Source organism: Aplysia californica, unplaced genomic scaffold (genome assembly GCF_000002075.1).
Source record: "Aplysia californica isolate F4 #8 unplaced genomic scaffold, AplCal3.0 scaffold00197, whole genome shotgun sequence".
NCBI lineage: Eukaryota > Metazoa > Mollusca > Gastropoda > Aplysiida > Aplysiidae > Aplysia > Aplysia californica.
The window spans coordinates 398263-405981 of record NW_004797467.1 but is presented as its reverse complement, the minus strand read 5'-3'; the positions used below and the strand labels follow the sequence as shown (position 1 = coordinate 405981).

At 40.5% G+C, this 7719-nt stretch overlaps 1 protein-coding gene across 1 annotated transcript in view; it reads left to right on the top strand.

Moving 5' to 3' along the window:
• Positions 1-972: 972 nt before the first annotated feature.
• LOC101857485 overlaps positions 973-7719 on the top strand; it is a 152874-nt gene continuing 146127 nt past the window's right edge. Inside the window, exon 1 of the mRNA XM_035969935.1 lies at positions 973-1898. The gene's annotated coding sequence lies outside the window, so the exon portion shown is untranslated. The remainder of the gene's footprint in view (positions 1899-7719) is intronic.

Below are 7719 nucleotides of genomic sequence, written 5' to 3'. Positions count from 1 at the left end.
TGAGGGGTGGGGGCAGAAAGTGGAGACGAAAGCAGACGACACAACATTATTAGAGAGCAGGAAAGGATGTTAAAGGAGAAAATTTTAGAGAAGAAAATGTTGGGTCGCTAGTAGGATTCGAACCCGGGACCCATTGAATGACAGGCGAACACCGTAACCTCTAGATTACGAGGGCCCCCTATGAAGCCCTGGAAGTGATAGGTTGAAACATTTTATAAATAAGTCTCCTTATTTTCTTTTTTTTTTTTCAAACAACGTGTAATTCACGACAATGGTGGTGATAGTAAATGGCATTTATCTTTATTCTTTTATGTTTTGTAATCTTTCGTTCAAAGACTACGTTCCAAATGCTGAGGTACGGAACAGAATCACCAACGCAGTGGGGCAGCATGAAGATCTACTGACAACAGTGAAGAGACGAAAATTAATATGGCATGGGCATGTCACAAGATCCACAGGACTTGCCAAAACAACCCTACAAGGAACCGTACAGGGAAAAAGAAAGAGAGGAAGGCAGAGAAGGAGATGGAAGGGCAACATTACAGAGTGGACAGGAAAGGCGATGGGTGACAATCTGAGGACAGCAGAGGACAAAGATAAACGGCGAGAGCTGGTTTTCAGAATGATGCAGTGGTGCCCCCACGGTTGCCCCAACCACGGATAGAAGAAGTAGGAAGAAGAACCTTGGTGTTATGAGTAAGATAAAGGTGTCGCACAAAACAACGATTGGCTGATGAGGCGCCCCAGGTGCCGCTGTCCAAACCTACCAAACAGAGACACGACGACTGGCCGGGGGAACGTGGAACCCCGCAAGGAGGTAGCCTACAAAAGCGCCCGTGTGGGATGTAGTGAGCGCGCACGCACACATCTTGGGGAGCAGCTATCTTTTGGATCGCGCGCGCGCGCGTGTGTGTGAGTGTGAGAGTGAGCGAGTGTTGAGTACGGCGTCTACGCCGCGGAGACGCGCGCGCGCTCTCTTTCCCTCTCCATTTCTCACCTTCTCTCTCTCTCTCCCTCCCTCTTTCTCTCTCCCCCTCCCCTCTCTCGCAGCCAGCGGTTCTCCCATGTCCCCGCCGGCTGGCAGCTGTAACCCACCGAGGTGTGCACGCGGACTACACTTAGAAAAAGTGTCGTAACTTACTTATCTTTGTTTTGTTTTGTTGCGCAGATCTTGTTCTGCCGCCGTATCTATCGCAGGTGGGCCTGATTGTCCAAGATTGTCATTATCTAGAGACAAATAAAGCCGCTGTTTTATCCTAAAAAAATAAATATCACAAAAGAGGTATCTTTCACATAATTATTTTGTACGCAGTTATCAATTCAAAGTGTTCTGTATGAATAACACTTTAAAAAAAATCACTTGTTTGGAAATCTATTACCAAAAGTAAAATTTCTGCCACTTTCAGTTTAAAAAAATGCAAGCCGAAATCCCCTGACGTCTGTTTTGAAGGATACAGTCTATTTCTGATACTTTAACATGTGGTCCATCGGGCAAAGAATTGTGTCAATGTATTACAGAAAGGACGACTTATGACAGATACACCTTCCACGACTGGGCATGACATAATATGCTAACCGACCGTCTTCTCTTTCATTCTGATTCTCAGTAAAAAGAAACTTGGACTTTTCTCGTTTCGGACGGACCTTCTTGGGAATGCTTCTATCAATAACGGTACCACACTAACAATGCGATTCGTACTTCAGAGAGAGTTGGACGGCTGGGGTTTAGTTCTAAGAGTGTGAGGATTTCTTCTTCGCAGATGTTCGGATTTGTATGCATGCGGTTCTCGCTTTTGTTGTAACAGATTCTGTGGATCCGTCCGTGAGGATGACCAGTGGCACTGACTGTGGGGGTCAGTTTATGAGGATACGCGTCTGGATATGAGGGATGCGTTCAGGTAACGTTCACGTTTTAATTGCTTTTTTTGTTATATTGCCTTTAGATAATGAATAATAATAATAATGATGATAATAATAGTAATAATAATAATAATAATAATAATAATAATAATAATAATAATAATAATAATAATAACAATGATGATTTTAGTTACAATAGTAACAGTTATATAACAATTGTATTTATATCCATGATTTACAGCATGATCTATGCGCTTTATAACTTTTTATTGAAGAGGCTTGTACTTTTGTATCGGTTGTATTTATATAGAAGAATAAAACGAGGGTTAGATAATATGAAATGATTGTGAAAGACAACAACGGCACCGCGAACATAGAGTTTTTGAGTTGTTTCGTCTCTTCCGGCCCCCCCCCCCCCCTCCCTCGCCCCCAAAAAAACCGCAAGTAAAAACATTAGCAAAAACAAACACACACCAAAACGACTGACAAAAAGCGGAGAACAATATAGAAGCTAATTAACAACAACAGAATCAACAATTTGAATTAAAAAAAGATCACTAAGCAAAAAGAGAACAAACATTCTTATATAAACAGCTTTGAGTTTCTGTCATCTTATTGTTATAATGTATAGCGACATAATAAAATTCTTGTATTGCACTGTTGGTAACGTTAAACGCATTCTGTGCCATAAAATCAATCATTTGACATAGCGGGTGGTTTGAGAGAGCCACTGGGAGGTCATATATTTTTTAAATTCTTTTCTTTCCATCTTCTGCTTCTCCGTTTGCCTATCTTGTGGTAATATGCCTCTCTCTACGAAATGTCACGATTCATTCAAAAAGCAGCTTAGTTGTTCGTTGACTGTGCATAAAAGAAGAAGAAATAGGGAATTGGATCGCGGCACCCGTAGGGCACACTTCTTTTCTTTTCCTTTGTTGTTTCTTTTTCTGTCTTTTCGTCTCACTTTTTTCCTGCACTGAAGGGTCGTATTGCGTCGACATGCGTCCCCTTATACAAACAAACAAACAAACAAACAAACCCACTCCTCCCAAAACAAAACGAAACTAAAACAAACAAGACCAGAATGTAAACGCAGACTTTCTGCAAGCTTATTTAGTCATGCACCTGCTATTTTATTTGCAGGAGGAAACACAAGAAGTTGTAAATAAAGCTTCCCCCAAAAAAGGAGAAAAGAAGGAGCACACTTTTGCAGATTGTTTCTGTTTCAAACAGTTGGCATCAGTTCATTACGAAAGGGTACTGAAAGAAAAAGAAAAATATTATTATCCAGCTGAGTACGGTTTCAATCTTTCCTGGCTCACTAGACGTGACTCCAATTTGTCTTTGAACAACTGACCCTTTTAACCAGTTCCCACATCTAGATTTCTCCCACTGGCGAGATCGATAAAGGGTTAAAAAGGTCAAGCGAACGGTCAGCGATTACGTGATCAATAAAGTCAACAATCTCTCTCTTTGGCGGAGTCCATTCTTTTCACAGCCCGGCCGTTCACAGGCTGATCATTCATACATTTGAAGAAAAATAGAGTATTTATTATTTACTTATTTCATTTTTGGGGGGATATTGTTTCACTTTAATTGTGACGTCGGTGGCCTAGTGGTTAGGCTACCGGTCTCGTAATTGTGAGATTGCGGGTTCGGTAGTTCGAACCTCAGCTCAGTTCGACGTTGTGTCAATAGGAAAGACACTTTACACGAATTTTCCATTTGGTTAAGTCCTTTCGGAGATGGACACTAAACTCGGAGGTCCTGCCTCTCAAATAACCTAACAGTGTTGATAGGAGCGCTAGACAGGCACCATTTCACCACTTTCACTTCAATTTACTTTAAAATAAAATCAAGGTTTTTTCTGTCCTAGAACCGCAATGTGAGGTGTAGCGTTTAGGATCTTCCTTGTTGCACGCAAAGGGCGTGAGTTATATTTCCGAGTGAGGAAATTGTCTTATTGAGTATCTCCGCCTTTCCGCTAGAATTCTGTTGCTCACTTAGTCCAGGTTGGCTCTGAGAGACTGGATCGAAGCAGCCTGAATGTGAAATGACCTAAATTATTTCGACGTGGGCGTAAAACCTTTGGAATCATTACAATCAGTTCTTTTCTTAGACCCGGATAAGGTCAAATCTTATAATAATCCAAATCGGCCTAAAAGCCCCGCAGCTACCCTACCTACCTACACCCATCCCAAATGCAAGCTCATAAATTATTGACCCGGGGGGGGGGGGGGGGGGGGGGGGAGTGTTAGAGTAAAATGACTCAGAATACCGCAGTTTTTTCTTGCCAAAAAATGAAACGAGACTGAGACCCATACGATACTTTAACTGTGATAAATTTATTAACAAATACATGCCTTACAGTATACAAATTATAACTGTTTGGTTTTTAAAATACCGCTGCTCCAGCATATTCCAAGTGTAAACAGTTTTTATAAACAGTTTTATAACAGCGTGGGATGGACTGTACGAGTTTGGAGAGAATTTTAAAAAATGTTGGTTTTGTTACTCCCCCATTGATACAATTTAGATCATTTAGGAGGCAGGCTACAGACCCTTGCTGCCAGGGCCAAACCGGACTGGGATACGACATCATAGCAGAAAGACCCTGATACTCGATAAAAAGTTTCCCCGCACGGGAATCAAACTCGGGTCTCCTGCGTGCGACAGCGAAGCTATATCCAAAATCCAATTCCCGCAAAAAAAAGTTTTGTGTTAACAAACTAGAAGCATATTATTACTTTTTAAATGCCTTTATTTCCAAGGCTCCTAGTTTGTAGCGGTTAGGAGCCTCGTCATTGTATAAAAAAGACATGAGTTCGTTCCCTGTACGAGGAAAATTTTCACCAAGTAGCTCCGTCTGTCTGTTGGGACGACGTGTCCCTCCCAGCCATAGCTGACCCTGGCTAGCAGGATAGAGGGAACCTGCGTCCTAAGTGATCTAAGCTGTGTCGAAGGGGGCGTAAAAACACCCATAATTACTTCTTAGCCACATCCAGATTTCTTCCATTGGCGAGATCGATTAAGGGCTAACACGGTCAAGCGAACGGTCAGCGAAAAATGTGATCAATAAAATCAACAATCTCTGTTTGAGGACTGCGTCTATTCTTTTCAAAGCTCGCCAGTCCTTACCTTGATTAGTCAGAAATATGCCAAAAACATTCAAATTCAAAATCATTATTATTTTCTTTCTTTTTTTTTTTGCTGCTCGAGAACAGAATCTATGTGGTGTGAAGATTAGACATTTCACTATTGCATGCTGAAGACGTGAGCTCGATTTTTTAGAGCGTGTGTTCTTTTTTAAAAAATCGTGTATCTCTATCTGTCAGCTGGGATATTATATCTCCCTTAGCCCGGGTTGACTCCAACAGACTCAAACCTGGTGGCTTCCTGAATGGTTTTTAAATCATGTCGATGAAGGTGAAAAGCATTTGCATTTATCTCCATGTTCCAAGTACATACATTTGTCAAAAAGCGTTTGAGTAAAAACAAAAACAAAACAACAACAACAACAAACAAATCAACTCTTTATAAAACCCACTGATCAGAGGAGAACCCCCCCCCCCCACCCCAAGAAAACAAAGCAAATCAAAATTCTATTGAGAAACAGTGATAAGAGTTATTTTTCATCTTTTGTTTTGATTAGTTTAATCCAGAATCTGTTTTGTGGAAAGAAAGAACTTTGTCATATTAAGGATACAGCTGCTTGAATACCGGTTCTCTTATTTGATGATAGAATCATGCTAATATTTTTTACCCGATTGCCTTTTCACCCTCGATTACCGATATTTTCATTAAACGATTTCTTTTCTTTCTTTCTGTCCTTTTCCTGACTTTCCTTTTCTTTTCAAACAATTTTAAGCTTTTCTGTCTCTCTGTCGCACAGATTAGTCGGTGTGTTTGTCTGTTTTTATTATAAGGGTTTGCTTGTCTTTTTGTTTGTTTGTTTTGAGCTTTGTTCTCGCCCAATTTTTATTTACCTGTCTGTTGGTTGGAAAAATGTCAGAGGTTGGTCCTGTTTGTAATCTTACAATCTGTTATTTCTGTCTGTTTGTCCTCTTTTTTTTTAACGACACTAAATGGTCGTTATTATGTAGGCGTGTTTTTACATACACCAAGGAATTGTTATTGTGTCGATATGCTTCTCTTCACTGAAAAAACCAACAACAACACACACACACAAAAGAAACAAACACCCCTACCAAAAAAACAACAAACAGCCCCCTTAAAAAAAACAATCGACAAGAAACAAACGAATCAAAGAACAAATAAACAGAAAAAGAAGCCCCCCCCCCGCCCCCTTTCCGCCAATCCAACACAGCATAATTATATAGTTTGTCAGTTGCTCTGTTTTTAACCAGTCTTACACCTGTACTGTTAACTGCTCGCACATATTTTTCTCTCTTTTATTATATTTTAAAATCGGTCACTCGTTTCAGACTAAGGTCTGTGGCGCAGCAGTGAGGTGCGCCACCATTTCGTGTAGAAGACGCGAGTTCGGACTCCATACTATGGCTCTAATTTTCATCGAGTATTTTCGCCTGTCTTCTTGGATGTTGTATCCTTCTTGGGCTGGGTTGGCCCTGACAAGGAGGGTCTAAGAAGGTCGTCTCTTAAATGATCTAAACTATGTAAAACGTCTACGGTTAGGATTTTATTTCACTTGCTTTACACGTGCCTGAATGCAGTCCTCGTCTGTAGGTGGTTAGGGGGTGCTCTGGTGTGGTTTGCTCTTTCTTTACTTTCAAACACGAATCGTCCTTATCTCTCCTCCGTCTTTTTAGTGTTTGTTACTTTCTTGTAACACCTCTAATCTTCCCCACTTACATGTCTTTATTGAGTTGCAAGTGCCGGAGAACTCTTATTTTAAAAAATAACTTAAAAAACCCAGCAAAAAAACAACAACAACCAAACAAACCAACAAACAACCCCCCCCCACAAAAAAACCCCCGAAAGGAAAAGCAAAAACTTGCTTCACAAGTCTTAGTGTATGAGCGCACCCCTCATCTATTGTCCTACTACCCCGCCCTCATTTTCTCCACAACATTATTGGCCCTTCATTTCGCTTATAGCTGTTTACATTATTATATATTTTTCAATATTACCAAACTCTCATACTTCCTTTCCCGTCCTTCTATCCCTCTCTCCACCCCCCCACCCACCTCTATCCCCCCTTCCTCTCTCTCGTCCCCCTTCTCTCTTTCTCACTCCTTTCCTTCGTTCATTGATTTATTCGTTCACAGGTTTATTGATTTATTTAGCCTATTTCCTACGAGTACTCAAAGACTAACCCGTGCGTTTTGTCATGCTAATATGGGTGGGTGAGTGAGAGCGGGGGATGTAACATATCTCTTTATTTCTACAAGTCACGAGAGAGGGTCACTGCTTAAATTTAATCAAACCCTGGTACTCATACCAAAAGCTCGTTTCCACATGTTTGAAATATTTAAATACCTCTCCTTTCTTTCTTTCTTTCTTTCTCTCTTTCTTTCTTTTTCTCTTTCTTTTTTTCTTTCTTTCTTTCTTTCTCTCTTTCTTTTTTTTCTTTCTTTTTTTTCTTTCTTTTTTTTCTTTCTTTCTTTCATTCATTCATTCTCTCTTTATTTCTCTGTCTGACTGTCGTTCTGTCTTTCATAGTGGGCAGAGTACAACTCGTAGGAAAGTATTTTTTTTGGTTTGTATCCATCTGTTCTTTCTGTCTATCGGTTTTCCTTTTTAGTTGTTGCACCAAATGACCATTATTGTGTCGTTGTGGTCAACTTAATGAGAAAAATTTATCTGTCTGTCTGTCTGTCTGTCTGTCTGTCTGTCTGTCTGTCTGTCTGTCTGTCTGTCTGTCTGTCTGTCTGTCTC